Consider the following 20,593-nt stretch of genomic DNA (forward strand, 5'->3'; position numbering starts at 1 on the left):
TTGAATTGTCTTCTGCTATCAATTTATTGGATAGACTTTCTATGGATAAGTATCCTAGATTGATTGTGTCTAAATGTGACATAAAATTGTCCCATGATGGATCAAGTGAATTGATAATAACACTTTTCATTGTTTGGTCTGAAATCACCTCCCCCCTCAAATGCAGCTCAGCTCTTATTTTGTTTAAAGATATTAAATGCTCACTTATGGAAACCCCTGGTTTTATCCTAGATGAAAAGAAATCTTTAGACATCCTTGTGGTGGTAGCTACACTATCACTGTGAAACAAATTAAACATGCATTGAATAATTTCTGAAACAGTCAGATTTGGCTTAATGCTGTGATACATTGCAGGAGACACACTAGATATTATTAAGAAAAATGCTCTATGGTGTAAACAATCTATTTTTAGAGTCCAAGGTCTTTTTGGGGGACTAGTGATAAAAAACAGTAAGCTTTCCTTCATAAAGACAACCTGGAGCTGTTGATACCATTCTTGCAAATTAATGCCATCAACCCTTAGCTTTGGGAAGTCACCGGGTAAATTTCCGACATTATTGGGTCCATTACTTACAACCTGAGGTAGTCCGTGGTCTCGTAAATGCAGAAAATTGCAAAACGGCGTGGGGATGCTCGCAACGAGTCTGCGCGGTCTTCTCGTCAGTTCATGTCTTCCCGGGCCGTCTGCGTAGTCTTGCGCATGCGCGTTGTCCATTTCTTCTTTGGAGTCGTCGTGGAAGGTTCTCCCCATTGCGGCTCGCTCGTTCTGCTCCTCCTCGGACGAATCAGTCTCTGGTTCGATTTTGGGAGTCCTGACGACGGCGGCTGTTCTTCCTCTTCTTTTGAGGGCGTTGGTGCTTGCTTCGGTCTGTGGCGTAGGGCGGTATCGGCAGGGCTCTCTGGGTTCGGGCATCAGCGCTCTCGTAGTCAGGATGGGAGCGGGCAGGTCTTGAGGCATTGGCTTGCTCGCTCGCTTCTTCGTTAGCTTTTTAGTAATTTTTAGTTTTGGCCCAAATGCGGCAAAAAGCGTTTTCATTGCTGATTTTATTTGGTAGTTTGTTGAATCACCTTCACTTTCTGATTCTGATTCTTCTGAGGTGTTTGAATCTTCTTTTTCATTTTCGTTGTCTGGTAATGTTTTTCGCGCCAGAAATTTTGAATTGAGCTTTTTGATTGGCTCTGCTTCGCTCATCTTGGAGGCCTGTTGAAACCAAGATGGCTGCCATTCAAAATTTCGCGCGGGATCACCGTTTTTCTTCTTCGCAATGATTTTCTCTGCAGTCATATCACTCACTATTTTCGGGTCTTTAGACTTTTCATTAGTGATGTTTTTCTCTCTCGCTGCTCCGCTGTTCTTCAGCATATCTTGGAGGTTCGCGATGAGACTTTCATCATTCTTCTGGCTCTTTAATAATTTTAATATCTCTGACCTGAGTTCGTTATTCTCTATCTCGATTTCCTCCTGGTCATCATTTTCATCTATTATTTCTTCGTCTTCAGTGGTGTATTCTTCGGATTCTCTCGAAATTGCGTTTGTGGATTCGTTGATTATTTCTTGTTCTGTTTCCATTTCTTTGCTGTAGGCCCTGGTGTTGGGCCTATCTTTCTTAGACATTTTTAAGTTTTTATTGAGTCAATTAACCATCCTCTGCTACCAGCTTGTTGCAATATTTTCAGGATCAGACTCAATAAGATTAGTAAGAATTAAAGGTTTAAATATATTTCCTTTTATTTACAATAGGCATTCTATATTCACTGAATATTCACAGATAGAAGCAAGGAAAAGGGTGCATGTAGCTCCTTATATATACAATGGGTGGAGCTATATGTGGGAGTGGTGAATTATGAATACATTAACAAGTGAAGAATAAGTTAACCCCTGATACCCCGTTCATATACTATTTACACATTAGAGAATAAGGCATTTACATCTGACACTTTCATTCCAAATACTTTCATTCCAAATACTTTGGCCACCTAATGAGAAGGAAGGGCTCACTGGAGAAGAGCCTAATGTTGGGAACATGCATAGAAGCACAGACAATGATCAGGATTTTTAAAAGAAAAAAGTTCTTTAAATTTTCTGCAACTCAACCTCCCATGAAACTGCATTTATCTGCTACAAGTTCTCCTGATGGGCCCCAGCATTCCTTCGATGTTCGACATGGAGGATTTTCCAGTGGGGAGCCTCCATTCCCAAAGACCAAAATTGGGTTGCCCAGCTATAAGTGGACATCCCGTATTGTGTGAAACTAACACTTTATCTTCAGTTAGTCAAACAATATACAGCATGGGGCACATGCTTTTTCTCCAATCAGCCTCCCTCTCAGATATTTCCAGAGCTGAGAGAATCTGAAGAATCAAAACTAGAAACACATAATTAGACTTAGAATAACTTTATTGTCACTTTGAATGTACAGTAATGGCCATACATTAAAATGAAATTTCATTGCCTAAAGCTCTCAAAGGGTCATCACGTCCAATATACACTACACAAACATGACAAGATAAATACATACATACATACAAAATTATGCATATACCCACACATATGACACAGAGAAATAATGCAGTATAGTTCAGATGTATACATGTACATGGCGAGAAAAATGAATCTTGTGAGCGGTGTCCTGAATAACAGGATAATCTTCTCCACTGTCCTCACCACTCTCTGTAGGGACTATCTGAGGCACTGCAGCCACCAAACCAAACAGGGATGCAGTTTGTTAAAACAACTTAGAACTTGCTTGTCAAGCCCCTTCCTCACAGGAAGCCTCTGAAAACTCCAGTCACATGGCACAAAAGTATATTTTGAATAATGCTCACAATGCAGAGAGAAAGCAGTAGATATCGGTAGAAGCAAGTCATAATTCTCAGCTGTCTCTCTATGGCTTTGGAAGAGAAGGAGGATGTTTTGGGTGGGTCTGAACCCAGTGTGAGGTGTAAAACTCAAACTCAAAGTTGTTAGAATACAAAACAATTTTATTGAAGCATTTGCTGGTGGATTTCCAAGCATACAAGCAAGAGAAACCAGACCCAGTTACAGATCTCAGCATGTTTTATACAGTTCTATCACCGACCGCTTATCCATCCTTCCCAGGCCCAGTTGATAGGCCTAGTGCTTACTGCTTAGACTTATATTCCACTTTACAGTGCTTTACAGCCCTCTCTAAGCAGTTTACAGAGTCAGCCTATTGCAAGGAAGGAAGGAAGGAAGGAAGGAAGGAAGGAAGGAAGGAAGGAAGGAAGGAAGGAAGGAAGGAAGGAAGGAAGGAAGGGGAAGGAAGGGAGGAAGGGTTCTGACTTAGGCTTCATTAAAAAGCATGAAGCAGAGTTTTGGTCCTGGCAAAACCCCTTTTATTTACACGACTGTGAATTCCTTTCATTCGCAGTCAGCAAGGCTTGGTAAACAGTCTTTCAGAGGAATATTTATCAACACAAACCTTAACTTGCTTGGAAAGCTGCCAGATAAATAGTTTCCAAATGCAGTGTAAGGCAAAAGTTGGCACAGAGTCTCTTAGAGTCACAAACAGAACTTTCCACTTTTGAAATGACCGAACAAACGAATTCTTTCCTGCAAAAGCCCACTCCCTGTTCGCTCCTCTTTTGTATCCTATGGGAGCAGCCAATCACCTCCAAGGTGTGACTTTATTCCCAAATCGACCCTGCTTTCTTAGTTGTTCTTGTCTTCTGGTAGCTCTGTGCATGCCTACACTGGGAACAGGCTCCAGCTGTTCCTCTGTCTCACTGCTGTCTACCTCCCTCTCTGCCTCCAATGCAGAGCCCTCATCGGAGTTTTTCCCAGCCCCCAGGATTGGCCCATATTCCTCCCCAATATCCTCACTGTCTGACTCTGCTGCCAGGCAGGCCACAATAGGAAGGAAGGAAGGAAGGAAGGAAGGAAGGAAGGAAGGAAGGAAGGAAGGAAGGAAGGAAGGAAGGAAGGAAGGAAGGAGAGAGGGAGGGAGGGTCCTCATTTTACCAACCATGGAAGGATGGAAGGCTGAGTCAACCTTGAGCCTGTTGAGATTTGAACTGCCAAATTGCAGGCAGGCAGCAGGCAGCAGAAGTAGCCTGCAGTACTGCACTCTAACAATTGCACCATCTTGGCTCATAGTCTGGTCACATGCTTTCCAACCGCCTATAATCTATTATCCCACAGAAGGCAACTTCTGTTCCACTGGTTGATTGTTCTCACTGTCAGAGAACAGTGTCTCCTTATTTCTAGGTTGAATCTCTCCTTGATCAGTTTCCATCCATTATTCCTTGTCTGGCCTTCAGGTGCCTTGGAAAATAGCTTGACCCCCTCCTCCTCTCTGTGGCAGCCCCTCCAATATTGGAAGATGCTATCCTGTCTCCCCTGGCCCTTCTCTTCACTAGACTAGCCATGCCCAGTTCCTGCAACCATTCATCGTATGTTTTAGCCTCCAGTCCCCTCATCATCCTGGTTGCTCTTCTCTGCACTCTTTCTAGAGTCTCCACATCTGTTTTATAGTGTGGTGACCAAAACAACTTGGCTGTCTCCATTGATAAGCTGGGCGTGAATCAGCCATGGACAGCAGCTGCTCGAAGGACAAACACGATTCTGGGCCTGTTTGAATGGGAAATAATCTTTCATGAAATTGCATTAACAAAACCAAAAAAAATCCCCGTTTTTTAAAAGAAAGTAAAATAGGCAAAGAGGGGAAAAAATCCCTAAGAATTAACATACTAAATTGATACAAATCATTGAAATATCTCACATGTATTCATTTAATTGTTTAACAATGAATCAAATTATGCATAAAATGGTCTATTCTTGCAAAACATTGTGAAATCTGTGACAAAGGAAATGTATCATTTTTAATTAGTAGCAAAAAAGGTCTTTTCAAAAATGGATACGTTACACATTTTCTTTCGTATCCAGGGCAATAGTAATTTTCCAATATCTTAATATAATTCTCTTAATTATTCTCCATTCTGGATGTAAATAATATTCCTCAAAAATTATCAGATTTTAGAATATAGTGTTGGAATATAATTCAACGTTAACATTGATATTTTTAAATTGAAAACGTTTATCCATATATTTAATTACATAGATTACAATATTCTTCCCAAACCATATCAAAAGCAAGCAGACATAACCAGATCATATGATTTAATTAGATTTTTTTTTAGATCACCAATAGAAAAAATCTAGGTCCTTTCTATTGCATTGTTCGAGGATAGATTAATTTCAAGACCCCCAAAAAACCAAGCATAACATTTTTAGAACTTAGATCCATGAAGTTCCGTTATCAGGAACTATTCCATAAATCATAAAACATCCGAAAAGTACTGACATGTAAACATGAAAGATATTTTGCCAAGTGTTTTCATTTCAAAAATAGAATCCATTAAAAATGATAGTAACTCGGGCTTCTTTGAGGCAGCTGGTTGGATCGGAGGAATCAAAACATGCTTAAATTGATTTTATTGCTCCAATATGTATTAGTCAAAGAGGAATCCACCTGCAGTGGTTGAAAAATCCTTAAAATAATCAATAGAATAGAATAGAATAGAATAGAATAGAATAGAATAGAATAGAATAGAATAGAATAGAATTCTTTATTGGCCAAGTGTGATGGACACACAAAGGATTTGTCTTTGGTGCATACACTCTCAGTGTACATAAAAGAAAAGGTACATTCATCAAGAATCAGAAGGTACAACACTTAATGATAGTCATAGGGTACAAATAAGCAATCAGGAAACAATATCAATATAAATCTTAAGGATACCAGCAACAAGGTTACAGTCATACAGTCATTAGTGGAAGGAGATGGGTGATGGGAACAATGAGAAGATTAATAGTAATGTACAAAGGAATTGATTTAAAGTAACCGTTCCGGATTCTATCCGTACTTTCCAGTAGAATGTCCTATCTTCTGTTTTTAAAGTAGTTTTCTACAATGTTAACATTCATGAGACTCAGCCTCAAACACAATTTGTGTCCCAACAAAATCCAAAATAGATCTTGTAGCATATAAATTAGGAAATGAAAGGTCTTTGTTTTGCTATCTGTTGTGTCATATAAAATGTCTAACTCATTTGTATCCCAATTCCCCACAGCCCTGCAAGGGTTAACGCAACCACATATCCCATTACTCCCACAATCCCACCTTACCTCTGACTCCTCCCCTTGGGTATAAGAGGTCTCACCACGAGGCCATCCAGCAGTTCCAGATGTGTACCTGTAAGAGAAGGACAAAGGTCAGTTGCTATTAACTGAATAGGCCTAAGATTAGATCAGGCCTACAATAAAAGAATTAATAGAAGATATCATTTTGTCTTGTGAGTTATTGGGTTAGATCCATCAACCTAACATGTTGACCTAAGGCATTGCCAAGGTCTTGCCGAGAAGCAATAAGAGCATTTCTTATTTCAATAAGAGCATTTCTTAAGGCTGCAGCTCCAAGACAAATGCTTGCTAAATATGAGGGGCTGCCACAGAGAGGAGGAGGGGGTCAAGCTATTTTCCAAGGCACCTGAAGGCCAGACAAGGAACAATGGATGGAAACTGATCAAGGAGAGATTCAACCTGGAAATAAGGAGGAATTTTCTGACAGTGAGAACAATCAACCAATGGAACAGAAGTTGCCTTCGGAAGTTCTGGGACCTTCATCACTGGAGGCTTTCAAGAAGAGACTGGACAGCCATCTGTCAGCAATGATGTAAGGCAGTGTTTCTCAACCTTAGTAGCTTGAAGATGGGTGGACTTCAACTCCCAGAATCCCCCAGCCAGCAGCGCTGGCTGGTGGATTCTGGGAGTTGAAGTCCACCCATCTTCAAGCTTCCAAGGTTGAGAAACATTGGTGTAAGGTCTCCTGCTTGGGCTGGGGGGGTGGGGTGGACTAGACAACCTACAAGGTCCCTTCCAACTCTGTTAATCTGTACCTATCTGTACCTTGAAGTCCAACCCTCTGCCCAAGGTAGAGTCAGGTTTCTCACCCCAGCCATCATCTGGAGCGGACCTGGCTGGAGAAGCTTCCTAAGGCTAGAGACCAATTACTCTGCCCTCGTGTTCTCCAAGAGCTCCGTTCTGGCCCTTGAACTTGTTTGCCAACAAGAAGAAGAAATATTTATTGGCACTTCTTTGCAATCCCCCTCCAGATGTATTGAAACACGAGGTGAATATCGACAGCACAATATCTCTGCCTTACTGGCAAGCAGTTTCTTCCTCGTTTGTTTTTGTTCAAGATCCGTGGAATCCGACTCGGTTTCAGGCTTCTACACGGAGGGGGAAGGGTTTCCCTTCCCCCTCCCCTGCTCACCATATTCGGGAGGGGAAAAGCCAGTTTCAGATAAACATGGATTTAGAAGTGCCAAAAACATTCAGAGATTTATTCAGAGATATTTGCCAGGCACAGCAGGGCCCTCCTTATTAGCCTCATTATTCTGCTAATCTGCCCCATGGAGCAATGAAGTGTTTTATTATGGTTATCACTGTGGCTCTCCGTGGGGGTTCAGTTCTACTCAGGGGCAACAGAAATCAGACTATGGAACACACAGACCCTCCCCATATTCCCTTTCCCTACAAACAGAAACTTTCTGGCTACATTTAGTGCTATTATTGTCATCGTAAGGGCCTTGCAAAGTGTGGGAATTAGACAGGTGGCTGCACCTGGAGGGACAGCTTTGGGGCTGAAGCTAAGCAGTGGCAGGTCTGGTTAAAACCTGGATGGGAAGCTGCCAAGGAATTTGGGAGCTAAAGGCAACATTGGGAAAAGGAATACGGAATACAGAACAACAGAGTTGGAAGGGATCTTGGATGCCTTCTAGTCCAGCCCCCTGTTTGAGCAAAAGATCCAGAGGTGGGTTTCAGCAGGTTCTGATCAGTTCTGGAGAACCGGTAGTGGAAATTTTGAGTAGTTAGGAGAACCGGTAAATACCACCTCTGACTAGCTCCGCCCCCATCTATTCTCTGCCTCCCGAGTCCCAGCTGATCGGAAGGAAATGGGGAATTTTACAGTAACCTTCCCCTGGAGTGGGGAGGGAATGGAGATTTTACAGTATTCTTCCCCTGCCACGCCCACCAAGCCATGCCCACAGAACCTGTAGTAAAAAATTTTGAATCCCACCACTGAAGAGATCCTATATATATATAATTGGCAAGCCGTCTCTTTATAGTTGCCAAAACCCAGCTTATTTATCCATGATGTCCCTCGAATTGAGGCTGGACTTCTGGGAGCCATTTGCCTTTTACCTTGAATATAAGCAACGATTTCGTTTTTTCTAAAACCACATTTCTAAAAATAAAAGAAGGCGAGTTCTGCTTTGTGGTTTTTCAAATATAATGCAGTAGGCTGCGTATACAGATGCATCCCGTGGCATTCAGCAGCTTTGTAGAAGTGTGTGACCTGGTACAATCCGTCTGCTTGTGCTGGGACTGGCGGTGATGCCCAATCAGCCATGCAGCTCACTTGGATTCAGATTTGGGTCTGAAGGCCAAAAGCTCTTCTGAGCTCACGGGATGCACCTGGAGCACACTCTGCAACTCCACTGATTGCATTGTTGGACGAAATATCCAATGGGTTCAGTTCCAAGCTAGGAGGAAGACACTGGAAATATAGAGGCTGATTGGAAAGATGGTTTAATGATGAACAGAACCACCAAGCACATGGTTCTCTGGTGCAGCTGACCACATGGAGTTGAGAGTGGGGTTTTTTTATACCTTCTCTTGGGCTTTGAACTTGAGCTTCCTGTTCCTGTGCAAGATCATGTATTCGATTGGATGTTGTAGGGGTTAGGTAGGGGTCATAGCTGGTTCTGGTTGTCTGAGCTAAGTTTGGTTGAAGTTTGGAGGTTGATGCAATGTCCTTAGGAGATTGTGCAATGTAGTGAGCTCTGCTGCTAAACGGTAGTGGGTTAATCCTATTATGCCCTGAGGGGGTCATGTCTTAATCCCATCACCCTGGAGCTGAAGGTCTTTTGTCTTGTAGATAAGATTGTCCAGTCTCTCTTAAGGGGCACAAAATATCTGCTGGGGGCAGGGAGCTAGGACTCTGAGTTTCTGTCTCCCTTAAGATTTTTTTTCATTTCTCTTTTAGGGGAAATATAATCTGTCTCTTTAATGTTTCCTAAAATCTTCATTCTTCTAAGAGAGGGGAGGGTGCTAACGTTCTACAGCAATGTTTCTCAACCTTGGAAGCTTGAAAATGGGTGGACTTCAACTCCCAGAATCCCCCAGCCTGCTGGCTGGGGGATTTTGGGAGTTGAAGTCCACCCATCTTCAAGCTACCAAAGTTGAGAAACACTGTTCTACAGTATGCTCACACTCTGCACTGGGGGGGTGCAATGGCTCAGCAGTTAAAGATGCTGAGCTTGTCAGCTGGAAAGGGTTCGAGACCCGACCACTGCACGACAGAGTGAGTTCCTGTTCCTGCCCCAGCTTCTGCCCACCTACTAATTTGAAAGCATGCAAATGCAAATAGATTAAGAGGTACCACTTTGGTGGGAAAGTAACAGCATTCCAAGTGCCTTGGCATAGAGTCATGCTAGCCACATGACCACACTGGCTCCCTTGGATAAGAAAGAGAGATCCGCACCGCCTCTTAGAGTTCGACACAATTGGACAGGAAGAACTTTTATCTTTACTCTGCAACTACAGGACCAGTCCAGGAAGAGATATTTTGGGATTGCCTGTCAGCCAGTTTGGGGGTCCAAGTGATGTCCTGCCTCACCCCACATGCCAGGAGGGTGGTTGTGTTGCCACAAGACACTGAATCAAAAGCCATCCAGCCCCTTACCCTAGACTGGTGGGTTGTGCCAGTTGGCTCCTTTCTCCTCCAGGGACCTAGTTTAGCAGATAAGACCACACCTAGAATCCTGCATCCAGTTTTGGTCACCACGCTATAAAAAACATTCTAGATTCTAGAAAGGGTGCAGAGAAGAGCAACCAAGATAATCAGGGAACTGGAGGCTAAAACATACGATGAATGGTTGCAAGAACTGGGCATGGCTAGTGTAATGAAGAGAAGGACCAGGGGAGACAGGATAGCAGTCTTCCAATATTTGAGGGGCTGCCACAGAGAGGAGGAGGGTCAAGCTATTTTCCAAAGCACCCAAAGGCCAGCGGTATACAAACTCAGCCTCTTGCCCCCAACAATCTGAGTCCTCATTTTACCTACCTCGGAAGGGTGGAAGGCTGAGTCAATCTTGAGCCAGTGAGAATCAAATTCCTGGATGTGGGCAGAATCAGCCTGCAATGCTGCATTCTAACCTCAGTGCTACCATGGATGGATGGATGGATGGATGGATGGAAGGAAGGAAAGAAGGGAGGGAGGGAGGGAGGGCACAAGCAATAGGATTTAGACTTATATTCCACTTCACAGTGCTTTTCAGCCCTCTCTAGGCGGTTTACAGAGTCAGCCTATTGCCCCCAATAATCTGCGTCCTCATTTTACCCACCTCGGAAGGATGGAAGGCTGAGTCAACCTTAAGATGGGGAGAACTGAACAGCCGAACTGCAGCCAGCAGTCAGCAGAAGTAGCCTGCGGTATTTGCATCCCAAGCACTGAGCCACCACGGCACATAGAAACCAGTGAAGTGGTTATTGTGCTGATCAATTCAAGCTGTGAAATGTGCTTAGAAAAAAATGGGAATCCCAGAATTGTCCTCATGCAAAATCTATACGTGGTGTGAAGGAAATAGGGAATGGCCTTGGGGGACAGAGGGAAGATCCGTTACCAAGGCAATGATGACACAAGCGAGGCTTCCATCTGAAAACCCACTTGAGTAAATGTGTCAGGTGGGCCCTTCCCTTATTCACACAGAGATGAAGTGAAGGAACGGGAAAGCACCTTCAGGCTCGGTTGCTGTGGCTGTTCTAATAACACTAGTTTTGGACTACGTGGCAAAGGGTCCTTGGTCATCAGGAAGCCACCGAAGAGACGAAAGGTGGCAGAACAAACTGGTTCTAGTTGGCAAAAGAGAAGGACAAGTCTGTACAGGTAGTCCTCGACTTACAACAGTTCATTTAGTGACCGTTCCAAGTTACAACAGCACTGAAAAAAGTAACTTAGGATCATGTTTCACACTTAGGACCATTGTACCATCCCCATGGTCAGGGGACTGGAGGCTAAAACCTACAATAAACGGTTGCAGGAACTGGGCATGGCTAGTCTAGTGAAGAGAAGGACCAGGGGAGACATGAGAGCAGTCTTCCAGTATTTGTTATAGAGAGGAGGGGGTCAAACTGTTTTCCAAAACACCCGAAGGCCACACAAGGAACAATGGATGGAAATGGAACAAGGAGCGATTCAACCTGGAAATAAGGAGGAATTTTCTGACAATCACCCAATGGAACAGAAGTTGCCTTTGGAAGTTGTGGGAGCTTCATCACTGGAGGCTTTCAAGAAGAGACGGGACTGGCATCTGTCAGAAATAGTGTAGGGTCTCCTGCTTGGATGGGGGGTTGGACTAGATGACCTACAAGGTCCCTTCCCTTAAAACACTAGAAGGCAAGACAAGAACCAATGGATGGAAACTAACCCAGGAGAGAACCAAGTCAGAACTAAGGAGATACCTAGAACTAAAGAGATTTGTCTGAAATGGTACAGGGTCTCCTGATGGAGCAGGGGGTTGGACTACATGACCTCCAAAGTCCCTCCCAACTCTAATGCTGTCCTATGAAAATAAACAAGTGGATTATTGCACCAAAGGACCCAGAGTTCTCACTCGAGGGCCAAATGACCTGGCTCCAGTTATCCTTCTTGAGAAAACGTTATATAAAAACCCAGCTCTCTACAGTAGAGAAGGCTTTGATCCTGGGAAAGGTGAGAGGAAGATGACCAAGCAGGTGGACTCAATTACAGCAGTGAGGGCATCACCATCATCGTCCTGGACGACCCAAAAGCACTAGGCCGGGGACGGCACTTCATCCGGGTGAAAATCTCTCTGTGCAGTTGCTAAAAGTTGACACTGACTTGATGGTACATCACCAATCGGCATAAATAATGCAGATGTTCTGCACCATTCCTTGTGTTTGTTTTTAGCAATTTAATCTATCGGCTGCCAGAGAGGAAGCTCATTGATCTAACTCCCTTTATTGCGAGGGGAAAGTTTAAAGACGAAACCGTGGGCTTCCCAGTTTAGAGGAATTTCTGAGAAAGCAAGGCAACTCATCGGCTGTGCATTTCAAAACCTAGCCAAGCCGGTGGAAAGGAACGTATGGGCACCCAGCAGGGAGTTAAAGAAGCAAACACTGTGCATTAGGGACACTTTTGTGCGTTTCAAGAGACCCCAGAGATTCCTTGTGTGATCAGGAGTTGCGAGATTCTGAAGAGGAAGGCTGTCTGAGAGGAGAAGCCAAAAGGAAAAGTGTGAGGAGACGTAGCAGAAGGAATTGCAATATAGCGAAATAAGCATTTTGGGGGAGGCTTAGAGGGGTAGGAAAGCAAATCTGGGGGTCTCCATGTGGCTCAGAGAAGTCAAGATGACAGCCACAATCATGCAATCAAAGCCCTTCCTTTCTCTGTATGCCACAATGCATTGTTTAAAAAGGTGGGTGGGTGATTGCATTGTTGTGGACATCACAACTTCTTTAATCCGTTCTCTGTGGATCTCCCTGGACTCTTCTTTTTAAGACCTCGTTGGCCAGAAGGCTGAAGCAGTGACTGAAGCAGTGTCTCTGAACTAGGAACTGAACCCCCTTCCAAAATTGGACCCCTTCGTTATCCCCCCTTTCCTTCCTTTTCCTTCCCTCCTTCTCTTCTGGACAGAGGCCGTCTGGTCCCCCTTCTCTCTGGCCCTTCCCTGGTGGAATAGCAATAACAATAGCCCTTAGACTTATATATTGCTTCATAGTGTTTTACAGCCCTCTCTAAGCGGTTTACAGAGTCAGCCTGTTGCCCCCAACAATCTGGGTCCTCATTTTACCCACCTTGGAAGGATGGAAGGCTGAGTCAACCTAGAGCCAGTCAGGATCAAACTGCTGGCAGTGGGCAGTGGGCAGAGGGAGGGAGGGAGGGAGGGAGGGAGGGAGGGAAGGAAGGAAGGAAGGAAGGAAGGAAGGAAGGAAGGAAGGAAGGAAGGAAGGAAGGAAGGAAGGAAGGAAGGAAGGAAGGAAGGAAAATAGACTTATATACCGCTTAGACTTATATACTTATATACACTTAGACTTATATACCGCTTTGCAGTGCTTTTACAGCCCTCTTAAGCAGTTTACAGAGTCAGCCTCTTGCCTCAAACAATCCTCATTTTACCCACCTCGGAAGAACAGAAAGCTGAGTCAACTTGAACCTGGTGAGATTTAAATTGCCAATTTGCAGGCAGCCGGCAGTCAGCAGAAGGAGCCTGCAGTACTGCATTCTAACCACTGCGCCACCACAGTTCTTGAATGGGACAACTTGCCATAGCCAACTCGCCACAGCCAACTCACCATGGGGCAATTCAACAATTCAATTTAATTATTCAAAATAGTTCAAAAACATTTTAACTTTTCATTGTGTCCCTCCTTCGGCATCATTTTTGAACGATTCTATTCCAATATTCCTTCAAAATTAGTGGAATTCTTGTCCCAGGGCAATTTGGCCACGGTGAGCCAGCTCCTATTCCTAAAGTTTCTTTTCCTCGGCATTCCCTTCTGGCCTTGTTCCCATAACTGGTGCAACAACCATGATAAACGCAGCATCCAAACTTACTTTATTTCTCTGTCTTCTCATATCAAAAGACTTTTATCAAGAAAGGATCCTCTCTCTCTTTCTCTTTCGTAGAGGTGCCTTGGAGATAACTCATGCCCACTTCTCTCCCTCCCTCCCTCCCTCCCTCCCTCCTTCTCTTCTCTCTTAATGCATCTCATCTTCTGTGTATGTGTGTGTTTGTGTTAGATTGTGATGTTAGATCTTTTAAATCCGTCGCTTCCTTGGCAGTAACAAGGCACCCTAATGAGCTGGCTTTTCTGTGTTTGTCTTTCTGCTCTGAGCCAAATCCCACTGCAGGCTTCATCACCGTTGGCTACCCTCTGAGCCGAAGGTTTTCATTTCCCACCGTGAGACCCCCGTTTCTCTGGGCTTCTTGCATTAGTTGCTGTGCTGTTATTAACTATGCTAATTAAATTAACATCCCTATGTTAGCCTTTAGGCTGCTAACTATTTTAAGAACGTTGCCAGCTCTAACTGCTAACTATGTCAGATGTCGGTATTAGCAGGCTGATTTGTAATAATTGCTTATTAATCATGCTTTCATTTTTGGACTTTCTACATTGGCCTCACCTCGCATTAGAGGAAAGGCCGAGCCAGGTCCTGGGAGAAAACACGGATGCAGCAGATCCTCAGCTGTGCCAGATGGCCCGCAGAACCAAACGGTTAGTCTGAATAAGGGAGATTTGCATTGTTGTGAGTGTGGCCATTTTCTGAGAGAAAAAGAAAATTCTTTAACAGTAATGACAGCTGCAGTGGTGAAATTCAGCCGGATCTATCCGGATCACATGAGCCGCTTAGGGCCAGTGGTGGGAGGCCAGATGTCATCATGTCCTGTTTTTGACCCTCTGCGCATATGTGGAGGCGCGCGCACCAGGGGTGAAATCCAGCAGGTTCTGACAGGTTCTGGAGAACCGGTAGCAGAAATTTTGAGTAGTTTGGAGAACCGGCAAATACCACCTCTGGCTGGCCCCAGGGTTGGATCAGGATGGAGATTTTGCAGTATCCTTCCCCCAGGAGTGGGGAGGAAATGGAGATTTTGCAGTATCCTTTCCCTGGAGTGGGGTGGGAATGGAGGTTTTGCAGTATCCTTCCCCCAGGAGTGGGGAGGAAATGGGGATTTTGCAGGATCCTTCCCCAGGGAGTGGGGTGGGAATGGAGATTTTGCAATATCCTTCCCCAGGAGTGTGGTGGGAATGGAGATTTTGCAGTATCCTTCCCCTGCCACACCCACCAAGCCACACCATGCCCACCAAGCCACGCCCACAGAACCAGTAGTAAAAAAATGTGGATTTCACCACTGGTGCGTGCTCACATTTGCGATCCGGTAGCGAAGGTAAGTGCATTTTACCCCTGGTCAGCTACCTATTTTCGCTTTCTTTGAAGCTCGCTAGCAACTGCCATAACTGGGGCGAGGGGGCATTCGGGAGGGTGTTGGAAGGAAAATCCAGGTCCAGTTCCAAGCTGGGAATAAAATGCTTAAGAAAGAAAGTTTATTGATGAGCAGAAACTTAGCAGCTGGTTGTCCTGTTTTCTTCATTCTGCTCTCCTTTCTCTGGTTCAGGTTGAGAATTGTGTGGGTTTGGGCAGGCCTAGAGCTCCCCCTGGTCAAGCAGAGTCATCATCATCATCATCATCATCATCATCATCATCATCACTAGCCAATTAAAACCAAGGACTATGACTCGGCAACTACAGCCAGCCAATCACACAAACCCAAAATCAGACCAGGACTCAGAAAAGCCAATGCCCCTCCAGACAAGCACAATCCAAAGCGCACTGAAGATGTCCCCTCGAATGGGGACGAAACCTTTGCAACCAAATTGCCCAGCTCGGAGCTCAAACCAACAACATAGGAAATGTAAGGTCCCAAAATGTAAATGAGTCACCAGAATGCCAAAGAGAGAGACTCAAGACGAGGCTTGCAAAAAGAAGCAGATTTTATTTATTGCCAAAAACAAAATACTGGGTAAAACCATTCCAAACACATATAAAAGAGACATGTATATAGAAAGGCCACACCTTGGGGAAGGTATGGCGTCCTTTTATACCTTCAGAGGCATTAGCTTAATACTGTTGTGGCCCGCCAGCAGCCTGCACGGATCATGGCTGATCCTGACGACGAGGAGGCTGGCGTGGGGTCGGGCCAGCAGCCAGCACAGCCAGCGCTCGCGTCGGACAGCGAGGAGGCTGAAGAGGATGTGGTGCCAGCGGCAGAGACTCAGCCTGGGCCTTCAGAACCTCCAGAGGCTCCTTCAAGTGGAGAGAGCAAAGTGGAGGAGCCTCTCCTCAATGCTCGAGCAGGCAGGGCTGCCAAAAGGCAGGAGTGGCTACTCAGGAGGAGGAGGTCTCCTCGAGAGTAGGGCTTGAGGATAATTGGCCACTCCCTTAGCCTATTTAAGTCACACACAGCTGTGCGGTCTTGCTGGTGTTGGAAGAAACATCCTTCTGGGTTCTGCTCCAAGTGGGGAAACAGACACTGGAAACATGGAGACTGCTTGGAAAGATGGTTTAATGGTGGACAGGATCACATGGCTTGAGTTCCTGAACAGAAAAGGGGCAGATACAGAAAATCCTCGGGTTTTTATGCTCTCTCTGGCTCTGCATTTCTTGGGGCCCCAAAAGAGTACCCTGATTGGTTGTCAGACTCCCAGGGGGTGGGGGCCTTGCTGGCTGATGGTCACATGTGCTTCCCAGGTCACATGTGGTGAGTTTCTGCTATTGTGTAGAGGGCTAATCCTTGTTGGATCTTTGGCAATTCCTACTATGGCTCTGCCTGAAGGAGGTAGATCTTTGTTATGTAGAATAGACTGGCCCAGACCTTAATGGCCCATTGACAAAGGGTGGGGGGCAGGAAGATGGGAGCTGCTTCAAAACATGCTTATCCCAGGGAAATATAATATTCTGCCTTTTTCATATTTCCTAAAATATTTCACTCTTCCAGGAGAGGGGTGGGTGCTAACTTCCTACACTGGAAACAACTCGTATTATTATCAGAGTATTTTGGTTTATCATATCTTGTTTTCTGGGCTGGTTGCCAACCTTTGCGGGTCTTGTTTATTCTTGCTACTTAATAAATTTGATAAGGACCATTGGTGTGTGTCAATATCCTCGGAAATCCGGAGCTGGGGCAGAACAAATACCCAATTCTGGCCCCCTGGCCCATGCCTTCCCTGTAGCCCTGCATTGGCTATGCAGCAAGGAGCGGGGGAGGGGGAGCTGAGCGCCTAGCAACAGAGGGGCTGGTGCTATCCCGCTTCTTGAGATATCCACCAGGCACGGAGTGGTACAGAAAAACAATACAGAGGTGAGATCACTGGTAGAAGCAAATGGCAGAGGCAATTCCAATTCTTAGCAAAGCAATTCTTACAGAAGCAAAAGAGCAAGTCAAACCAATTCTACTGACTCTACTATTATGTCCCACTAATTCTACCTGTTCTATTATTATTATGTCCCTTCACTACCAACCTGAGCTACTAATATTTAAAGACATTACATTCTAGCCATTGTCTATCCATTGCAGGATGAAGGTCTCTTTTGCATGTTTCCAACCCATACGGTCCTGAGCTTTCTTTTGCCAATTGGGCTCGCCATACTTGCTGTCACTCTTTCTTATCACTCCATCTTGTTTTAGGTCTCTTTCATGGACGCTTTTGACCAAGTGGGATCCATTCTGTGACTGCCTTGGTCCACCTGCCCTCAGTTCTTCTTGCTCTGTGACATGCCCAGTTCCATTTCCGTTCTTTGACTCTCTTGATGGCATCATATACATTTGTTTGTTCTCTAATCCTTCTGCAGGTCTTTCTGTCTTATTGTTGTGACCTAGGCTTACTGAGTCATTACAAGGCACAGTTAGTCCCAAACAAACCTATTTTATTGTAACATGTGAGAATTACGTTCATTCCCAGCTGAGTCCCAATTAGTTGCAAAACAAGTCCTTCGGAAGAAGTCCTTCGGGATAATCACCAACCTTTATCTTCTTTGACAAAAGGCCTTATTTGGCAAAGCCCTACGAAGTTCAGAAACAAACAAGAGATGCCGCCTGGAAATAGAGTTAGCAACATTGTTTTCCTGCAAAAGGCCCCAAATGCCTTTGCTTCTCTTTTAAGCCTTATGGGAGGAGCCAATCATCTCCTGGCTTACTCCCAAGTCATCCCTTTTGCTTTAGATGCTCTTGCCTTCTGGCAGCTCTGCGCATGCTTGCACTAGGAACAGGCTCTTCCTGTTCCTCTGCCTCTCTGCTGTCTGCCTCTGGAGGCTCCGGAGTCCATGCATCACTCCCATGGCCCCATCTCTGCCTCTGATGCACAGCCCTCGTCTGGTCCTTTCCCAGACTCCAGGACTGGCCCATGGTCCTCCCCAGCCTCCTCACTGTCTGACTCCGCTGCCAGTTCTGCAAGCTGCTGGCAGACCACAACACTTATCTTGTGATGCCGAGCGTGGATCTTTCCATGGCTCATAGCTTTTGTATCGACTGTGAGGTTAGGGTCCATGTTTCCCTGGCCCAGGTAACACACATGCATAAGTCCGGCTAGCACTTTTCTGAAATTCTGCAGAAACTGGTTTTATTTATTTATTATTATTTATTTATTTTGTCGCATTTCTATGCCACCCAATTCCCAAGGGACTCTCTTTGGTTTTGGTTTTCAAATTTACTTTCAGCCTGTTTGAGAAGTTTTTTCATTGCCTTGATGGATGGGAAGATTGCTTTATCGTCGGGAACGAGCATTATAAATGTTTATTTATTAATCATTTTAATTTATATGGCTACTCATCTCAAATTCATGACTCCGAGCAACTACCAATGTTTTTTTAAAAAAATGAAAATCCCATCCACAAAAGAAAACAAAACAGCAGACATGAAAACAGCAGCTGGAGTAAAACATAAATAACATAAATCAATACCTGGGCTCAGGCCCACCTCCTCCTCCCCAGACCTGGTGAGAGAAGCCACCTTTTAATGCCTTACCAAAGGGTTGGGGCCAACCTAAAATGCAGAGGGGCATAATGATAGTAGGGGGGCATGCACACCCCTGAAACTAGAAAACCATCTTCCCGGCACATGCATGTGCACCAAGCAGCTGCTCTTCCAGTTTCGGATGAAGACCAGCTGGCTGATGCACTAGAAACCAGAAGAGCCATGGGCAACGGCTCTCATGCCCACAGAGACGGCTCTGCGTGCCACTTCCGGCATGCATGCCATAGGTTCACCATCACGGAGCTAGTCATTCGTAATTCCCTCAGGCATTTGTTGTAGTGTTTAGCCTCCAGCCCCCGCATCATCTTTGTTGCTCTTCTCTGAACTCTTTCTGCAGAGTGCAGAGAAGAGCATCTGTTTTGCTCATGTCGGCCAGAACTGGGTGCAGGGATTCCAAGGGTGGCCTCATTCGTGTGGCTTTCATATCAGAATGCACATTCCTAAATCGGGTTATATTTTTTTTCAATTTTGTGCTGCTGTTTCATTTGAGCCCCAGTCTTCAGAGATCGTTTTACAAGCAGCATCCTTCTAATTGTAGTTTGGGGTGGGTTTTTTTTTCTGTTTACATGACCTTTATAGCCAGGCAGCATTGCCTCTGAATACATGCAGTAGGTAGCAACACACTTGCTGAGCATTTTAAATATGTAAAATGTATTTGCTGCAGTTTGAATCCACTCAGAGGTACAGATACAGATTAACAGAGTTGGAAGGGACCTTGGAGGTCATCTAGTCCAACCCCCCATCCACGCAGGAGACCCTACAGTATTTCTGACAGATGCCAGTCCCGTCTCTTCTTGAAAGCCTCCAGTGATGAAGCTCCCACAACTTCCGAAGGCAACTTCTGTTCCACTGGTTGATTGTTCTCACTGTCAGGAAATTCCTCCTTATTTCCAGGTTGAATCGCTCCTTGTTCCATTTCCATCCATTGTTCCTTGTGTGGCCTTCAGGTGTTTTGGAAAACAGGTTGACCCCCTCCTCTCTATAACAAATACTGGAAGATGCTCTCATGTCTCCCCTGGTCCTTCTCTTCACTAGACTAGCCATGCCCAGTTCCTGCAACCGTTTATTGTAGGTTTTAGCCTCCAGTCCCCTGACCATGGGGATGGTACAATGGTCCTAAGTGTGAAACATGATCCTAAGTTACTTTTTTCAGTGCTGTTGTAACTTGGAACGGTCACTAAATGAACTGTTGTAAGTCGAGGACCACCTGTACAGACTTGTCCTTCTCTTTTGCCAACTAGAACCAGTTTGTTCTGTCACCTTTCGTCTCTTCGGTGGCTTCCTGATGACCAAGGACCCTTTGCCACGTAGTCCAAAACTAGTGTTATTAGAACAGCTACAGCAACCGAGCCTGAAGGTGCTTTCCCGTTCCTTCCCTTCATCTCTGTGTGAATAAGGGAAGGGCCCACCTGACACATTTACTCAAGTGGGTTTTCAGATGGAAGCCTCGCTTGTGTCATCATTGCCTTGGTAACGGATCTTCCCTCTGTCCCCCAAGGCCATTCCCTATTTCCTTCACACCACGTATAGATTTTGCATGAGGACAATTCTGGGATTCCCATTTTTTCTAAGCACATTTCACAGCTTGAATTGATCAGCACAATAACCACTTCACTGGTTTCTATGTGCCGTGGTGGCTCAGTGCTTAGGATGCAAATACCGCAGGCTACTTCTGCTGACTGCTGGCTGCAATTCGGCTGTTCAGTTCTCCCCATCTTAAGGTTGACTCAGCCTTCCATCCTTCCAAGGTGGGTAAAATGAGGACGCAGATTATTGGGGGCAATAGGCTGACTCTGTAAACCGCCTAGAGAGGGCTGAAAAGCACTGTGAAGTGGAATATAAGTCTAAATCCTATTGCTTGTGCCCTCCCTCCCTCCCTCCCTTCTTTCCTTCCTTCCATCCATCCATCCATCCATCCATCCATCCATCCATCCATCCATGGTAGCACTGAGGT

The sequence above is a fragment of the Pantherophis guttatus genome, chromosome 17 (genome assembly GCF_059756535.1).
Source record: "Pantherophis guttatus breed Tessera chromosome 17, ASM5975653v1, whole genome shotgun sequence".
NCBI classification, from domain to species: domain Eukaryota; kingdom Metazoa; phylum Chordata; class Lepidosauria; order Squamata; family Colubridae; genus Pantherophis; species Pantherophis guttatus.